This window comes from Lynx canadensis, chromosome C2 (assembly GCF_007474595.2).
Source record: "Lynx canadensis isolate LIC74 chromosome C2, mLynCan4.pri.v2, whole genome shotgun sequence".
Classification (NCBI taxonomy): domain Eukaryota; kingdom Metazoa; phylum Chordata; class Mammalia; order Carnivora; family Felidae; genus Lynx; species Lynx canadensis.
The window spans coordinates 103163295-103180682 of NC_044311.2; the positions used below are offsets into that span (position 1 = coordinate 103163295).

The following is a 17388-nucleotide window of genomic DNA, read 5'->3' on the forward strand; positions in this document are numbered from 1 at the left end:
TTTCCCATTTAGAATTTAATCTTTTAAATGTGTCATTATTGTGTAGGATGCTGAGATTTCAAATCTCTATAACCATGGAGACAGATGCCTTAGAAAATACATTTATTCATCAAGAGCACTTTTCAGTCTTCTTACATAAACTGCCATGATCTAAAATTTATGATACCTAAAGACCCTTGTCTAACAAGAAGCTATTATATTCACTGTAGTTGAAATATTTTACTTTATTACTCTTGCTACAAAGATCTCATTTCTCTGTGGTGATGTGTTGTTTTTCCGAAAGGGATAATGCATAATATATTCACACTTGTGGGCCCTGTGTTCACAGCATAGCAAACGAGACGTTAAGTGAATTGTTTATGTTGAACTAGTTTAGAAGTTCCTTGAGGGTAGATATCACATGTTCTTTCTCTTGTATACCTCCCACCACCACACCTGACTCAGTATTGGGTAAAATAGATGTCCAACAGAAGATGTTCACCTTCTTAACTTGAATTGCTTGTCCAAATTATATTTCATTTCATTTCATTTCATTTCATTTCATTTCATTTCATTTCATTTCATTTCATTTCATCTTTATTTTATTATTTTATATTGTATTTTATTTTATTTTATAGAGAAAGAACACAAGCAGAGGAGAGGGGCAGAGGGAGAGAGAGAATCTTAAGCTTCACTGAGCATTGAGCCCGACACGGTGCTCGATCCCATGACCCTGGGATCATGACCTGAGCCGAAATCAAGAGTCTGACACTCAACTGACTGAGCCACCCGGACACCCTGTCCAAATTATTTTCTAACTCGTCTTTTCCTGAGGAGCTGATGTCACACTACATGACAGAACAACACTGTGGTTTACTAAGCAATCTGGTACAGCGCCAGTAGTTAGATGCACATCAGAACAGCCAGAGCAGAACCCCTTCAGGGAGCAGTGTCGTCTGAGGGGCCCAGGACAGTCCCTCTTCCTGACTTCATAAATCACCCTATTATGCCCTGAAGATTGGGACCGAGAAATACCATCTATTGTCTGCTCCTGGGTTTCACAAACATGACCCAGTGAAGCTGCTGAGGACCAATAGGAATGTGAGTCCAAAGGGAACTTCTTGCTCTGAGAAGGACAGAAGTAGCTTTGACTACTGACGAGGGCAGGCAGTCTTGCCACATTACATCCCACACTCTGCATGTCAGTCATTCCTGTTCACATCTGCAGAGATGGAGAGAGTAGACGTTCAGGTGTGTCGTGTGAAATGATTTTCACTGGAGGGAATATTAATTTGGATTTTAGTGCAGGTATACCTATTAGATCTCTGCCCTATAAAAATTTCTCGGGCACCTGAACTGCATGTACAACCAGTTCTCAATTAGTGTGCGTGCTCTTTAGGGATAATCAGAGGCTGCCTGGCACCCTGGAAGCACTGCGGAGGCTGTTTCCTCACTGCTCAGAGTGAGGTACAGATATTTGGCTTCCTTCCAAAGCAGGCTACTCACTGGTCCCTTCTAAAGGAACCCGGTATCTCTAAGTCTGTACCCCTGAGCACCAACACTCCTGAATCCACTCCTGAATCTTTCCCTCTCAGCTTGAATCCCATTTCTCATCTTGTTAGTCCTAATCTCCCCTCTTATTCAGGACCCAGCTTCACATTTTCAGTTCAGTTTAAGGAACTGTATTCCACAATTGTCCTGATTTTGAAGTCTGACCCCACATCTTATGCCCCTTGATTTATCGTTGTTAAGCCTTTTCTACGTGATCGTATTCTTGGTTTGAGTCTGGTTCCTTCCTCCGGCCTAACTCCTGTAGGCTTGAGTGAAGTTCAGATGTAATCTCTATTTTCTACCTTGTCCTTAACCAGCAAGTGCTTTAACCCTGACCTTCTTCAGTCAGTCTTGCTTGCCCAGACCCAGTCTTCTTTTTTCTTTTTTTTTTAACTTTTTTTTAACGTTTATTTATTTTTTGAGACAGAGACAGGGCATGAACGGGGGAGGGTCAGAGAGAGAGAGGGACACAGAATCCGAAACAGGCTCCAGGCTCTGAGCAGTCAGCACAGAGCCTGACGCGGGACTCGAACTCAAGGACCTGCGAGATCATGACCCGAGCCGAAGTCAGACGCTTAACCGACTGAGCCACCCAGGTGCCCCAGACCCAGCCTTCTTACACAGGGTGGTGTCTTGACACACCTGGGGGCTCTAATCCAGATCCAGAGAATTAATTGTTATTTGCTATGACCTTTCCTTTCTGATGGTCTAGAATCATCCTTCCTCTACTCAGAGAATCCTCAAGGAGGTCTTCTAGCCAAGACCATTGGTAATTATTCCTGGCATTTGAAAATAACTATTACTTAAAATGTTTCTGAACACAGGCAGATCTAGTTTTTTTGGACCTTGAGGTTTGTATAGTTTTGTGCCCCCCCCCCAGTCAAATAAATCACAAAATTTATAAATATGAAGTTGGGGGCAGAGCCTTGGAAGGGGTCTGTATTGAAGAGGGGTCCTGAAGCCAAAGCTTCATTTGCTTCATGGTTTATCTGCCACTTGTTTCTGCATATACTGTGCCATTTGATTGCCACAGGGTTTTTGTAGTAAAAGATAATTGCATATTTTTTGGGTTTCCAATTCCCTTCTCCTCTTCAATTTCTTCCCCAAGATTTCTGTAATCATATATATTTTGGTGAATTCTAAAACTACTCTGAATGATTAACTGCGCACGTTAAATAGATGAGGAGTTTAAGGGAGAAGGATGAATGGAAGGATTGAATGACAATAGTGCTTATAATGTGCCACTGTTAGAGGTGCTGTAAGTGTACTGACTCACTTAAACCCTATGACACTCCTATGCTTTTATAATTCCTCATTCATAGAAGAGAAAACTGAGGTGCAGAGAAGGAACTTGCCAAGTGGAGTTAGGAAACCAGAGAATCTGACACAGTCAAGCTCCAGACCCCTTACTGTTAATCAGGCATGTGCCTTTCTTGGCTTAAGTCACATAAACAAGACAGGAATACAGATACACTTAGAATAGGAGATTGATTCTTATTTCAAAGCTGTTTGAACCACTCTGATATCTTGCTTTCAGTTTGGATTGATAGCTCTTCAGCGTGGGAGAAATTGAGAAATTAATAGCTAACAGCAATCATAATTTTTCTTTTTGAGGAACTCTGTCTCTATTAGGCAGATTTGGAGGGCAGTGATCTCTCTGGAAGACGGTATAGAGGGAAGATGTTTAGGGGCTCTTTATTTTATTTTATTTTTAAAATTTTTTTTAATGTTTTATTTATTTTTGAGATAGAGACAGAGCATGAACAGGGGAGGGTCAGAGAGAGAGGGAGACACAGAATCTGAAGCAGGCTCCAGGCTCTGAGCTGTCAGCACAGAGCCTGACGCGGGGCTCAAACTCACAGACTGTGAGATCATGACCTGAGCCGAAGTCAGACGCTTAACCGAGTGAGCCACCCAGGCGCCCCTTTAGGGGCTCTTTAAAGATGGTGGAGGCAGCTGAATGTGATAGGCAGCACTGGCCTGGTGTCAGGATCTTTAACTGCAGGTCCCAGCTTTTTTTTTTTTTTTTTTTTTTTTTTTTTTTTAATTTTTCAACGTTTATTTATTTTTGGGACAGAGAGAGACAGAGCATGAACAGGGGAGGGGCAGAGAGAGAGGGAGACACAGAATCGGAAACAGGCTCCAGGCTCCGAGCCATCAGCCCAGAGCCCGACGCGGGGCTCGAACTCACGGACCGCGAGATCGTGACCTGGCTGAAGTCGGGCGCTTAACCGACTGCGCCACCCAGGCGCCCCCCCAGCTCTTTTTTATAAGCAGCAGACCTCAGGCCTGCCTGAAGTCTCTAGTCCTTGATCTTAGTATCCCCTAGCTCAGTAAAAAGAAGGGGATTAAGCTGCATGTTCACAAAGACCCATCCAATTTTAGAGCGTGTGAATATTGCCATCTTTGTTTGCAAGCTGTTAAGTTTTAAATATCTATATTTATTAATTTTATTCTGAATGCAAACATGAGGTTTCTGGAGCAAAGAAAATTATTATTTAATTATAGCAAATAATTGTGCTGATTCCCATTTGCCCTAATTTGTATCCCTGAGGCAATGGATGAGATGAGTCAGATGACATGTTGTCCTACATATACCAGAATTTGTACTACTGGTAAAGAACTCTGAAAGGGGGTTTGGGGGAGGGGGGAGAATCTGGAAGTTTATATAGGAGAGAAACAGCCATCTGTCTATTCCCCTCCATACGCATGTAACCCTTTGCTCTTTGGGAGGGATCCTGAATTCTTACTCTTCCCTTTGAAATATAAATAAGTCTTTCTAGGGCAAGATAAGACTAGCTTCTCCAGCCTTTACAACCCAGGCAATGTCCACACCGTCTCAAATTCCAGTCCTCCCTCAAAATGTAAACACATACCTCCAAGGAGGTAAATCTCTTTGGAGATGCTCTCTCACTAATAATTAGCATAAATTAATTTCCTAGGTTTGTTCTTCTATCCCAGGTCTCAAGTTTTAGTAAAATTCTATCAGAAAGCCCTGATGGTATGGATACATAAAAGTATTTTCTCTGTAGCATCACAAAGCACAGATACCATTATAAGGGAGATTCCTCAGCCTTCCAGGTCTGTGAGTCTGTGATGACTGGGCCATCTGAATGACAATGTCACATGTTTGAAAAATATGGATTCCCTGGGATCTGCCAGACTGACTGAACAAGATTCTTGGGGACTTAAGCCTTGGAATCTGCATTTCTACTTAGCTCCCCAGATGATTCTTAGATACCACAGACATTCCTGGGTTGAGGATCCCTCAGCTTTTCCGCTTTTCTGACACTTCATCTTATGCAGCTTTTGCTGATTCAGTCTATGATTTTCAGGGCTTTCCAAACATGTAAAGAAATTTAAGAGTCTTTCTGGGAGAGTTTATAAGTGTCATATAAAAATAAATAACTGATATTAGCAAGATTTCTAGGCTGATCATGATTCTTTGAAGTCTGGAGATGATGGTGATGATTTAAAAAAATGCTATTGTTAGTAAACAGCTACTCCTTAAGTAAATGAGACAGAATTTAAAGCACATTACCAGTTATATAGATTTCCGTTCTATGAAATATGCAATTAAAGATGTAAAAATGGGTTTTTAAAATAAAAAAGCATATAAATGATTTTAAAAACTATATTTAAAGAATTATAGGTCAATTCCATAAGTAATCTTCATCCATCTATTAGTAGAAATGCATCTATCAGTAGAAGTACCTGTCGCTAATTAAGGAGGGAAAACTTTTGGAGGAACTAGTAACATTTTTCATTAAGGTCAATTTCATTTAACATACTTAACATGTGCCAATTTATTTTAGTTCGCTAATTATATGTTATCCCTGTCTCCACAGAAGATATTTTGATAGATAAAACTGAAATACCCTACTTTTTGTCTTAATGCTTTAGAAAACTTTTTTCTAATCTTACTTTTTAGTGTTTTGTTTTGGTCTTTTGCCTTTAATTCTGCTGAATTATTAAATTAAGTGTGCAAGTATTATCTCTGTATTTATTATGATCCGGGAACTGCACTAAATCCACATTTTAAAAAATATTTTCTTTGTTTTTCAGTGTAGTTTTAGGTTTACTATAAAGTTGAGAGGGAGATACAGAGATTTCCCATACACCTCATGCCCCCACACGTTATTCATAGCCTTCCCCATTATTCATATCCCCCACCAGAGTGGTACATTTGTTATAATTGGTGAACCTACTTTGACATGTCATAATTACCCAAAGTCCATAGATCCTTAAGGTTCACTATTGGTGTACAATCTATGGGTTTGAACAAATGGATGATGACATATACCTGTCATTATAGTATCATGCAGAATATATTTATTGCCCTAAAAATACTTACTCTGTGCTTTGTTTATCTCTTTCCACTCAACCCCTGGCAACCTGTGATCTCTTTACTGTCTCCATAGTTTTGTGTTTTCCAGGATGTTGTGTAGGAGGAGTCATAAATCGTATGTAGACTTTTTAGATTGGCTTCTTTCACGTCGTAATATGCACTTAAGTTTCCTTATATCTTTTCATGGCTTTATAGCTCATTTCTTCCTATCACTGAATGATATTTCATTGCTGGATACACCAGTTTATCCGTTCACCTACCAAAGTAGATCCTAGTTGCTTCCAAGGTTGGGCAATTTTAAATAAAGCCGCTATAAACATCCATGTGGAAGTTTTGTTTGGATGTAGATTTTCAACTCTTTTGGGCAGACACCAAGAAGCGCTATTGCTGGATCGTCTATTTAGCTTTCTAAGAAACTGCCAAGCTGTCTTCCAGAGTGGCTGTGCCATTTTGCTTTCCTACCAACAGTGAACGATGGCTCCTATTGCTCCACATCTTCACCAGCATTTGGTGTTCAATGTTTTAGATTTTGGCCACTCTAATAGATGCGCAGCGGTGTCGTTTTGATTTACATTTCCCTGATGTCCTGTGATGTGGAGCATATTTTAATATACTTAGTTTCCATCTGTGTGTCTTTGGTGAACTCTCAAGATTTTTGGCTTATGTTTAAATTGGATTGTTTTCTTATTGACTGAATTTTAAGAGATTTGCTTTTTGCATATATTTTGGATAACCATTGTTTATGAGATGTTTCTTGTGTAAATATTTTCTCCAAGTCTGTGGCGTATCTTCTCATTGTCTTGATCCATTGTTTTTATTTAAAGGCCACTGCTCAGATAAATGAGGTAAGTTTCAGAGAGGAAGCCAGGTAGGTTGAGGGGTCAGAAAGGAAAGAAGTGGGAGCCTTGAGTAATAAGCTACTCTTAAAAGAAACTTTGTATTGAAGGGGCAGAGAAAGGGTTGTAGCTAGAGGGTTGGGGGGGGGTAGGGTTGAGGTAAATTTGTAGTTAGGAGAAGTTTGACAATGTTTCTGGACTAAGAAGGGGGCCAGTGAGACTCATAGCACACATGAGGCCTGACTGATACAGAAAGATTTCAGCAAAGACAGGAAGGATTACTTGGACGCAGTTAGAGAGTTTAAGTTAGGGTAAGAGGAGAGACATTTTTTCCCTCTGAGATTGTGAGAGAGAATGTCAGGGGGTTCATACACACCTAATACCTAGTTTTGTTTTTTTCTAAAGAAGAGTCAGGGCCATCTGCTGATGGTGAAAGAGGCAAGCTTTGTGTACAGAACATGATGAAGATTTGAAACAACCTTTGCAAAGGGGCACAGAAGCTAACCAAGGATGAATAAAACAATAAGTCCAGAGAGGATGAGAACCAGGCCTTTTTTTTTATGGTGTGTTTTCAGCAGTAATGCAAACTTTACAGCCTGAAATTGCTGAGCACACGGGGAAAATGATCAATGATCTGATTGATTTAAGGCTGGGGTTTATTGTGTTGGGTGTGGCCAAGCATAGCTGAAGTGATGAACTGTTTTTCTCAGGCAGAATGGGGAATGGAAAGGAAGCCAAGAGGGGGTGTGGCAGATTGAGAGAAAAGAGAAGAACTGAAGGAATAAAAGTTTCAGTAGCTATGAAGAACATTAATAATCCTGAGAGAAATAGGAGAACTGTAAATTATAAGGAAGCAAAAGGATTTCAGAGCTGGATAGCGTGTAAGGGACAGAAAGATCGGTGTAAGTTCACTTAATTTGAGCAGTTCCTGGAATTCCACGGTGAAGTATGTGATGAAATTAAGGAGAAAGATAAAACAGGACTCGTAAGAGAATTGGATCCAATGTATTAAAGATATGGTGTACCTTTACTGTAGATACAGTGAAATGACTCATTGACTGTAGTGAAACTTTCTGGGTATAGAGCCATGCAGGGAAAGGAAGATCTTCAGTGTGGCTGTCTTTGAATGCCTCTTCCCCTAACTACTACTGTGTTCTTCCAATTATGAGTGAATTTTGCCTTCATCTGGAGGCATTACTACTGGCATCTGGAGGTCATTTCAGTGTCTGGTATTGGCTTCTGTATCGCCTTAAAATATTTTATTTGACTAGCATTATTGATGTGTTTCTGTTCAAAGTGTAGTTGAGACATTTTAATTTTTGCTGTGTTTTTCTGTAATGTCTAAAGTTCTGTGGAAACACAACTCTGAAATTAATATAGAAGAGGAAAGTTTATGGAATTTGTAAAAGTTTTTGTTTACTCACAATTTTAGTTTAGTGATGTGATTAGTAGAGGTTGAAAGTCATTACAATAAAATTATATAGCAAAAAGTGATGATCTTTAAGCCAGTACCCAAAATGATACAAACCTAAATAATTGAACTGTATCATATATATAGTGTCACTAGGCTAGGCTCGATCCATTTTGCGGTATCAGGAACAAAACTCATCCTAGGGTGATGCAAGCATTGGAAGAGAGTGTATACGGGCATTTAATGCAAAGCATCTCAAAGAGGCGATAATATCCAACAAGAGTGAGAAGTAGTCGTATTATGCATGTAGAATAAGCTTGTGGCAGTGTTTCAACTGTGTGGAATAGATGAGCTATGGGCTCCGGGGGCATCTCTTTATCTTTTCAATCATCAACATTTTATTGAGTACCTGTAAAGTGCTAAACATTGTTAGGTATTGCACACAAAACATGTGTTTGGAAGTTTCCAATCTATCGAGAGAGACATGCATGTTAGCATACAACTAAGTGTGATCCATACCATGATAAAGGGAGGTAGAAGTGTTATAATCGGAGACTTCTGCTATAAATGTGGCTATACAGACTTAGCATTTTCCGATTCTACTTCTGGAAGCCTTCTAAGAGCAACAAGGAAAACAGAAAACAAAAATGTGAACTCAAATTTCAGTCATACTAGAAGACATATATACTAAAGTATTGCTCGGGGCTGCTCGAAGCTGCCAAGATACTACAGGAAATCCACAGGAGGCAGGGGAAAGAAGTGGAAGAAACAGCCTAGCAGTAGCACATCTAAAGAATTAATACAAATACTCTTAGTGAAAAAGGGTACTTCTGGAGATGGAAAAGCTCTAGCCATCATCTACTTTAGCCAGGAGGCAACAAGAACCCTACTGGACTTACTCTGATTCATAGAAGTAGATGTGAAATGCACATGAAAGTACTCAAAAGCTGTATTTGCAGAAGCGGTGTGTATGTGTATGTGTGGAGATGAGAAGAAAAGAAGTTTGGCTTGGGGTGGAGGGCAAACTTGCCTAGAATCTTGTCCTCCCTTTCTATAGAAAACTCGGGGAAAGACCTAGTCCTGGAAATCCTAACTCTTAAGAAATGAGCTAGTATAGCAGCTAAACAAGATGTCATACAAAAAGAAAAAAAAAAAGATTCCAGTAAAATATGAACAAGACAAAATATAAATATATAACATAAAAATAAGAATCCATAAGAAAAAAAGGAAAACCCAGTAAAATATAAATTATATGACAAAAAAGAAGCAACTACATCCACTTCTGATAAAAACTCACATCAAATCAGGAGCAGAAGAAAACTGTCTCAATGTGATAAAGGGAAATCTACAAAAAAAACCTGACAGGTAGAATTGTGCTTAGTAGTGAAAAACTAAATTGTCTTCTCCTATGATCAGGAATTAAGCAAGGAGGTTTGCTCTCACCACAGTTCAGCATTAGATAGGAAGTTCTAGGCAGTGCAAGAAAGTAAGAAAAAGATGCAACAATGTGGTTGGAACTAGAGTATATTATGCTAAGCGAAATAAGTCAGTCAGAGAAAAACAGATGTCATATAATTTCACTCATGTGTGGAATTTGAGAAACTTAACAGATGAACACAGAGGAAGAGAAGGAAAAATAAGACAGAAACAGAGAGGGAGGCAAACCATAAGAGGCTCCTAAATACAGAGAACAAGCTGAGGGTTGATGGGGGTGGTGGTTGGGAGAGAGGGGTAAATGGTAACAGGTGGGCATCAAGGAGGGCACTTATTGGGATGAACACTGGGTGTCATATGTAAGAGATGAATCACTGGGTTCTACTCCTGAAGGTAAGACTATACTGTATGTTAACTAACTTGAGATAATAATTAAAAAACCTAAGAAAAAAGAAAGTAAGAAAAAGAAACAAAAGGCATTCAGATTGCAGATGAAGAGGCAAACTGTTTTTCTTTTTAGTTGTGACAGTTTATGTACGAAGTCAGATGGTATCTATAAAAAAAGTTACTAAAACTAGTGAAGGGAGCTTTGCAAGGTTGCAGGGCACAAAATTAGTATATAAAAATCAACTATTTCTACATACTAGCAGCAAGAAATTGAAAATTAAAATAAAAAACAATACTATGTACAGTAACATTAAAATATATGAACTACTATAGGAAGGAGAGTCAATAAAAAATTAAAAAAATATGTGAAATACTTAGGGAGAGATTTAACAAAAAAATATGCAAGGCCTGTACACTGGAAACTACAAAACATTGCTGAAAAAATTACATGAGACAAATAAATGGAGAGATAACCTATGTTCATGGGTTTGTAGATCCAATATTGTTAAGATGTCAGTTCTCCCCAACTGGTCTATAGACTTAACCCAACTTCAGTCAAAATTTATGCAAGATTTGTTTTTGGTAGAAATTGCAAATGTTCCCAAATCATGTGGAATGACAACAGTAATCAAAATAGCATTGAAATAGAACAGTTGGTGGACTGACATTACCTAATTTCAAGACTTATAAACCTGCAGTAATCATGACAGTGTGGTATTGATGTGAAAGGAGACAAATAGAGCAGTAGAATGAGAATCCAAAAATAGACTCACACATATATGTTCAGTTGTTTTTCAATAAAGGGACTAATACGTTTCAGTGGGAGAAAGAGCAACCTTTCAACAAATGATACCAAAACACTTGGATAGCCCTATGTCCCCCAAATAATGGACCTTGACTCTTACCTCAGTACTAAAATTATCTTGAAATGGGCCATAAGCTTAAATGTAAAAGCTTACATTTAAAACCACCCAAAAGACAAATTATGGTCTGTCCAATCAGTGGAATACTACTCATCAGTAGAAAGGAATGAACCACTCATCCACACAACAACACATAGTAATTTCAAAATAGTTCTTCCCAGTGAAAGAACCAGAAAAAAATGCATAATTTATGATTCCACTTAATCATTCTAGAAAATGAAGGTAATCTATATTGAGAGAAAGCAGATCAGTGGTTGCCCATGGATTGGATGGGGGTAGGAAGGGGTGTAGAGAGGGCCAAAAGGAGCACAAGGAAACTTTTGGGCATGATAAGTATGTTCATTTTCTTGATGATTATGATGACTTTATACATATGTCAGATCTTATCACATTGTACACTTGAGTTATGTGCAATGAATTATATGTCAAATTATATCTCAATATAGCTGGAAATGTAAAAAAAGTTGACACAGATCAGAAGGAAATTTTACACACACATTTAGAAACAAGTTTTTACTTAGTAAAAAAAATTTTTTTAAAAAGTTATTTTTATGAAGGAAGACCTCAAAGAAGAAATATAAGTATTTAGGAAGAGATGTTGAAATACGAAGAAACAGTACAATTAAAAAATGATTTGGTAGAACTCAAGGAAGAAATAGGAAAAATAAATCATACAATTGGAAAGAATTACAAAGGCAGATTATCACTCTGATAAACACAGTGGGAATATAAAATTTTTAATGTTTATTTTTGAGAGAGAGAGAGAGAGAGAGAGAGAGAGAGTGCACAAGTGGGGGAGGGGCAGAGAGAGAGGGAGACAGAATCCAAATCAGGCTCCGGGCTCTGAGCTGATAGCACAGAGCTTGATGCAGGGCCTGAACCCATGAACCGTGAGATCATGACCTGACCCGAAGTTGGATGCTTAACCGATTGAGCCACCCAGGTGCCCCAACACAGTGGAAATATAGAGTGGGGGTCAGCACACTATTACCCACTAACCAGATCTAGCCCACTACCTATTCATGTATGGCCCTTAGACTGAAAATAATTTTTATGTTATCGGATGATTGAAAAAAGAAGAACATGCAAGAGAGACTGTAGTGGTCTACTAAGTCTAAAATATTTACTATCTAGCCCTTTACAGAAAAAGTTTGCTATCCCCTGGTATAGAGGATAAATGTGAAAAAGCAAATAAAATGAATAGACATTAGGAAGGGCTTACTTATAGTTACAAAGAAAATGATAATAGAAGTAGAAAAAGGAGATTCAGTATTAGCATAATTGGAATACCCAGGGAAAAAGTAAGGGAAGGACACACCTTTAAAGATATAAGTCAGGAAAACTTTTAATTCAAACAAAACCAAAAACCTTGAAACTACATATCTGAAACAGTACACTGCATGGTAGGGTAAACTATCCCAGAATAGTCAACAATAAGACATATCCTAGAAAAGTTACTCAACTGTACAGTAAAAGATAATATGTTTTGATGAATAGGCATAAAGATCAAATCACTTATAGAGACAAAAAAGTTCAGATTGGCTTCAAATTTTCTACAAAAATAAAAACTCAGCTCAAGTGATAGGAAGTAAAAACTGTAAGATTCTCAAGGAAAGGAGGTGTAAACCAAGAATTTTATATTCAGCACACCATTCTTCAAATAAAAAGCCTACAAACAAAAAGTTTTGAAAAAAAGAATCCCTTTTTGAGAAAAACAAGTAAAGATCAAATTTCAACCAGCCAAGAGACATCTGAAAATTCTATACCAAAAAACCTGAATATAATCATTTACTGTATTTAATTATAGGCTATAGGCTATAAATATAGTTAAACTGTAGTCTCAAACATATGTGACATTAGGTATCAAACTGAATGTAAATGCCCTGGCAATGTAGAAATTCAACTAACAAAACAAAAGAAGCCAAGGATGAAAGGTGAATGGTGATTTGTTCACCATAGAAGATTTGTCTGTCATAGAAGACCAAGAAGTATCACTGAAATTTAAGCATACTTTTCCATACTGATGTAAATACTGAGAAAGAGAATGTCAGTAAATATCAGACAGCAGAAGAAAAGAGAGGAGACGAAATAAACAAATTTTATCTTCGTCCAGAGTAGGAAACTTATAGATACTGTCTCAAGATGGAAAGAACTAAGAATAAGAGTTTTATAAAATTATCATTGTTCAGACATCAGACAACACAAAGAAATAAAAGGCATCCAAATCGACCAGGAGGAGGTCAAACTCTCACTCTTCTCAGATGACATGATACTCTATATGGAGAACCCAAAAGATTCCACCAAAAAAACCTGCCAGAACTGATTCATGAATTCGGCAAAGTTGCAGGATATAAAACCAATGCACAGAAATCATTTGCATTCCTATACACCAACAATGAAGCAACAGAGAAATCAAGAAATCGATCCCATTTACAATTGCATAAAAACCCATAAAATACCTAGGAATAAATCTAACCAAAGAGGTGAAAAATGTATACACTGAAAACTTAGAAAGCTTATGAAAGAAATTGAAGAAGACAAAAAAAAAAAAAAAAAAAAAAGGAAAAAAAATTCCATGCTCCTGGATAGGAAAAACAAATATTGTTAAAATGTCTGTACTACCCAAAGCAATCTACATAGTCAATGCAATCCCTATCAAAATAACACCAGCATTCTTCACAGAGCTAGAACAATCCTAAAATTTGTATAGAACCAGAAAAGACCCCAAATAGCCAAAGCAATCTTGAAAAAGAAAACCAAAGCAGGAGGCATCACAATCCCGGACTTCAAGCTGTATTACAAAGTTGTAATCATCAAGATAGTATGGTACTGGCACAAAAACAGACAGATCAATGGAACCGAATAGAGAACCCAGAAATGGACCCACAAATGTATGGCCAACTAATCTTTGACAAAGCAGGAAAGAATATCCAGTGGAATAAAGACAGTCTCTTCAGCAAGTGGTGCTGGGAAAACTGGACAGTGACAAGCAGATAAATGAACCTGGACCATTTTCTTATGCCATACACAAAAATAAACTCAAAATGGATGAAAGACCTAAATGTAAGACAGGAAGCCATCAAAATCCTCAAGGAGAAAGTAGGCAAAAACCTCTTTGATCTTGGCTACAGCAACTTCTTACTCAACACATCTCTGGAGGCAAGGGAAACAAAAGCAAAAATGAACTATTGGGACTTCATCAAAATAAAAAGCTTCTGCACAGTGAAGGAAACAATCAGCAAAACTAAAAGGCAACCAATGGAATGGGAGAAGATATGCAAACGACATAACAGATAAAGGGTTAGTATCCAAAATCTATAAAGAACTTATCAAAGTCAACATCCAAAAAACAAATAATCTATTGAAGGAATGGGCAAAAGACATGAATAGACACTTCTCCAAAGAAGACATCCAGATGGCCAACCAACCCATGAAAAAATGGCCAACATCACTCATCATCAGGGAAATACAAATCAAAGCCACAATGAGATACCACCTCACACCTATCAGAATAACTAACATTAACAACTCAGGCAACAATAGATGTTGGAGAGGCTGAGGAGAAAGAGGATCTCTTTTGCACTGCTGGTGGGAATGCAAACTGGGGGTGCAGCCACTCTGGAAAACAGTATGGAGGTTCCTCAAAAAATTAAAAATAAAACTACCCTACAACCCAGCAATTACACTACCAGGTGTTTATCCAAGGGATACAGGTATGCTGTTTCAAAGGGACACATGCACCCCATGTTTATAGGAGCACTATGTACAGTAGCCAAAGTATGGAAAGAGCCAAAATGTCCATCAATGGATGAATGGATAAGGAAGATGTGGTGTGTGTGTGTGTGTGTGTGTGTGTGTATGTATATGTATACACACATACATATATACACACACACACACACAATGGATATATGTATACACACACACACACACACACACACACACTGGAGTATTACTCAGCAATCAGAAAGAATGAAATCTTGCCATTTGCAACTACGTGGATGGAACTAGAGGGAATTGTACTACCTCTAGTGAAATCAGCCAGAGAAAGACAAATGTCATATGACTTCACTCATATGAGGACTTTAAGAGACAAAACAGATGAACACAAGGGAAGGGAAGCAAAAAGAATAAAAAAACAGGGAGGGAGACAAAACATAAGATACTCTTAAATATGGAGAACAAACAAAGGGTTACTGGAGGGGTTGTGGGAGGGGGAATGGGCTAAATGGGGAAGGGGCATTAAAGAATCTACTCCTGAAATCACTGTTGCACTATATGCTAACTAACTTGGATGTAAATTGAAAAAATAAAATAAAATAAAAATTAAAAAAAATTATCATTGTTGGTAGCCACTAGGCAAAAAACAAAAACAAAAACAAAAACAAACAAACAAAAACCCCACAACCTGCATTATATCAGGTAAAACAAAGAAAATGGACTGTATCATTAAAAACTTAAGACAAATTATAAAAACAAAATAAAATAATATGACGACTAATACCAACCACATATATGGTATCAACAAATATGAATGGCCTAAACCTTATGTTAATAAAGGGCAAGGAACTTTAGGTTACATCACAAAGCAAAGTTCAATCCTGTGCTATACACAAGACATGCATCTAAAATGACAATTCAGAAAAATTGAAAACGTTATTTCAAACAAATGTACAAGTATAGTGGCCCAGCTTAATATCAGTTTGGAAATCAAGGGGAAAAAACATTAAATGTCCAAGGAAGGGCATTTAATTAAACTAAAGTCTTCAATATGCAATAAAGATGTATCAATTACAAATCTCTCACATCAGCTAATGTAGTGTTTAGTTCCATAAAGCAAAAACCTACAAATGGTACATGGAAAAAGAGTCAATCGTGCTAGTAATAGGAAACTTTAATTTTCTCTCAGCCTAGAAATACAAAACAATCCAACATCTATAATAATAAGGTATATATAATTGATATATACTCTGTACTCTCAAAATAGAGACTGTACTTTTTATCAGTGCTCTTGAAATAGTCACAAGGATGACTGTATGCTGAGCCACCAAAAAGCCTTGTGGAGACAATGTAACGGTGTTTATCAAAGTTACAAATGCATGTACCTTTTGATCCAGAAATTGGACTTTTAGAAACTGATTACATATACATACACAAATATGAATTAACTATTTACAAAATTACCTATTTTACACATCATTACAACATACTTTGTAGAGTACAATATTAAGAAGACTTAAATGTTTATTAACAGGTCTGGTTAAATAATTTTTTATATAATTTATTGGGATACAATACATCTGTAATAGGAAATGAAGAAGCTTTTTAAGTACTATTGGAGAAAGATCTCTAGGATGTATCCTTAAGTGAAAAAGCAAGATGCAGACTGTATGTATAATATACTACCATTTTTGCATACCTCAAATCTGTGGGGAAAACTTATGTATGCTTCCGTATGAGGTATAAACAGATGTCTGGAAAGATAAACAGAAAAGTAACAGCAGTGGAATGTGAACTGGACAAATGAAGAATGGAGTAATCAGGAGATTTTTAAAAAATACGTACTTTTAAAAATGTATATTGCTTCATGTGAATATATTTTCTACATAAACATCTAAAAAGAAATAATGCCATGGGGGCATAGAAAATAAAGCAATTAATTCTCCCTTGGTGGATGAGGGGGAAGTGAACTAGAAGCAAGAAAAACAAGATTATAGAAAATTGTTCAATCAAGAGATGATAAAAAGCTTTAAACAATATGGTGACTTGAGGCTAGTGTAAAATTAAAAAAAAAAAAAGATTTAAGGGAAGAAATCCACAAGACTTTATCACTGATTAGGTGGAGAGGGTTGAGGGTGATGATTAACCAAGGATAACCTAGCTTGGGTAACTGGGTGTTTGGTGATGTCACTGGTGAAAAGAGGGAATGTATTAGGAAGTACTGGTTGAAAGTGGGTGCAGGTATAAAAGGAAATAATGAATTCAGCTTTGGAAGAGTTGTCTTGAAGGGTACCAGCAGTTTATAGAATGTTCCAAGAGGCATCCGGATCTCAAGACAGAGGAAAAGGCACCATTTCAAACTCTAAACCACCCACATCAGAAAATTTTTCAGCAGAGAGCAGAGCCAACCCTTAATCATCCAGGACTCCCAATTTCAGGGGAAATTGGAAGAGGAAAGTAAATTTTATGTCCTAGAGAATCTGGCCACTGAGCTGGTTATCACATTGGTGTTTGTGGCTCAGTAAACATTAATGGCTGTACTACACAAAGGAGGTCCAGACAGACCCCCTAACCAGGATCTATTCCGAAGGGGAGTGAACCTGAGCATGGGGTACAGGGCCTGTATTACTCTTTATCTTTTCTCTGTGTATTTAGTCAACATCTCATCCTTTTAACGTGCCCATCATGACATCAAAATACTAGCTTAAAAGGTACTTATTTTTCAGGGAGAGCAGATGCTTCCTCTCTCTCTAGCTGTGCCTATGAGTACAATGCAGCATCCAGTTATTAGGGACACAG

At 37.6% G+C, this 17388-nt stretch overlaps 1 protein-coding gene across 1 annotated transcript in view; it reads left to right on the forward strand.

Annotated features, from left to right (window-relative positions):
* MORC1 (MORC family CW-type zinc finger 1) overlaps positions 1-17388 on the forward strand; it is a 170515-nt gene that overhangs the window by 108027 nt on the left and 45100 nt on the right. The window lies entirely within an intron of this gene.